Source organism: Triticum aestivum, unplaced genomic scaffold, assembly GCF_018294505.1.
Source record: "Triticum aestivum cultivar Chinese Spring unplaced genomic scaffold, IWGSC CS RefSeq v2.1 scaffold48146, whole genome shotgun sequence".
Lineage (NCBI taxonomy): Eukaryota > Viridiplantae > Streptophyta > Magnoliopsida > Poales > Poaceae > Triticum > Triticum aestivum.
Window position 1 is genome coordinate 58,622 of NW_025228193.1, and position 2,756 is coordinate 61,377.

A 2,756-nucleotide genomic window follows, 5' to 3' on the forward strand; every position below is an offset into this window, starting at 1 on the left:
GTTTGTCCGTTCGTTTTAACGAACGCCGTTCGCCCGTTAGTTACAGACAACGAACGTCCGTTCGTTAGCCTGTTCGTCAGTTTTTCTTTTTCTCGGGTTTTCGCAATTATTTTCGATCGCGATTTCTGATCTGATTTTCGTTTTAGTATAACTTTTCGCTCGTTTGTCGGATTCAGGCGATTCAAGCGCCTAGATCTTCGCCTCGAAGCCCTCTTTCTGTTTAACCAACTTGAACAAGATTTTAGTACTGTAAAATTTGACTTTAGTCCAGATTAGTAAACGGATCTTGTTTCTTTCGCAGTTTGAGTTTCGTTACTCCGTTTGATTTGATTCTTTTTGCAAACGGTAGTTCTTAAGTTGAACTTTCTGGTTAGATCTTCTTATTTGAGATTTACCCGTGCATCTATGATTGATTGCTTATGTATGCTATTTTTTGTTGCGATAGAATTCCCGGAGTGCGAAGCGTGCTACTATGAGTCCCTAGGTTTTGCGGATCGTCAGCAAGGCAAGTAACACATTGATCATACTCTTTTCATACCCAGTTTTTATGCATTAGCTCCAATCCTCAAACACTGCATGATTAGGATGTGATTAACTTGTGGGTATTGGGAAGTAGTTGATGAGGTTGAACCTATTGTCCTGTTATTATCAAACCCTTGGGAGTTACTTCTACGTTATGCTTATATTGCTATGATATGCTCATAGACGTGGTTGCGTGAGTGTATCCATGACAGATGTGAGATTGTTAATTAATGGTTCAACTTAAGGTGACAACTTGAATACACATCTGGGTGGATTGCTTGTTCGGGCACCTGGAGAATCCAGTATTGTCCTAGGATATCCCGGAGTACCCGTGTGATAATCCTAAGGTCCGCCACCCAGGCTCAAAGGGAACTGAGATATTTCATGCTAGAAACTTCCGTGTGCATCCACAAGCTATTATGGGCTCTAGCATAGTTGACTAAGTTGCATGACCTCTTCCAGTGGTAGGCTAGCAGATGTAGAGGGATGTAGGTTGGTACTGTCTACCTGGGGTTAGAGTTAATGCTTCTGAAAGACTGTGTCTCGGTCATCCGTTTCTCAAACACCATGTAGTGCGAGAAATTCAACGGAGGAGATCGAGTCTTGTGGGGAAAAGTGCGCAAACTCTGCAGAGTGTACAATCTAATCATGGTTAGCCGTGTCCCCGGTTATGGACATCTTGAGTATCTAGTACTTGGATTATCATATGTATCTCATCACTCTAATTTAATATGTTGGGTTGATAATTACTTTTAATTAGGATTGAGTTGGAGGTACCTTCTCAATGTTGTTCAATCACCATGATAATTAAATAAAATCTATTCCTTTGTTGTAGGAAAAAATTGGCTTTTACGCAAAAACCATGTAACCATAGAGCCTTTCCACCAGCCAAATATGCATGTAGTGATAGCATTATTCTATTCTTACTCTACTGTGTTATATTGCCAGCATATTCCATGTGCTGACCCGTTCTCAGGCTGCAACGTATTATGTTGCAGACTTTTCAGACGACGAGTACAGGTGCGATAGGTCGTTGTTGTGCAGCTCAGCTGTGCTGTTGTAGTTGATGGACTCACTTTATCTTCTAAGCCTTCCGCTGTTATCGTATTAGATGGCCTTAAGCCATATTTATTGTAATAAGTTCTCTTTTGAGACATTCGATGTAATAAGTGTGTGATTACTACTCTGTTATAAATCCTTCGAGTACTGTGTGTGTTAGCATTACCGATTCAGGGATAACACTGAAGCATAGAGACTTGACTGTTTGAGGTCGGGTCGCTACACGTGTGGGCGTCGGGAGGGCAGCAAATGGTGGCTCGGGCGCGTCCTAAGTTTGACGTCACCCAGATCTGGATCTGGGGCCTGGGCACGTCGCGCTTGCCCTAGGGGCCTCGTGGTGACAAGGGTGGGGTGCTGAGCGAAAGCTCCGCGCTTTTGTATCGGCGATGGCAACGCTCGCATGCGCCGCTCTCATCTTGAAGATGTCGTCATGGATCTCCTCTTCGAATCCGAGTTTCGGGTGAAGACCCTTGCCCGATGTGGCTAGGAAGCGACGACGCTTTGCGCCACCCCCCCTCTGGAGGGCATTGTGGAGGAGTTTAGGTGTCCTAGGGCGTTGTGTGGGGTTGTTCTCAGTTCCTCCGGTGTTCTCCTTCGGTAGCGTAGTCGCTTGCCTTCTACGCGTCTCAGGTAGCCTAGGATTTACTTTTTAAGAGGGTTGCCTCACTATCTTGTATCGTTCCTCCGTGTATTATGTTTGGGTCATGCCTTTATTTGTAAAAAGGGACAAAATCCTGTTTGGAGAATATCTCAAGGTTAATCTTGCCTAACGGGATATAACGTGCCATGTAAAGCCGCGGGCATCTTCCTTGGTCCTCATCTTCCGATACACTTTTGTTCACGAGCTAGGACAAGCAGAACAAGTCCCAACAGATTCAGATTCAAACAACAAATGCTGTAGTAAACTCCATTATCACATGCATGTTGTTTTTATCTGCTAGTAAAAGGAGTGACAGCTAGGCATCTTTCGTCTGGTGCTGATCACCCGATGCCATTTTGTCCTCATGAGCACGGTCGTCTATATTGTACGTGTGTGCATACCTAAGCAATCCAATCACGCAAGGTGGACTGTATTGTATGTTCATCCGGTCGGGCTATAAAGAAGTCTCACGAACCCGAAGAGCATAGCCAACACAACATCATGCTTCTCACCATGGACGACGATCTTGTCTACC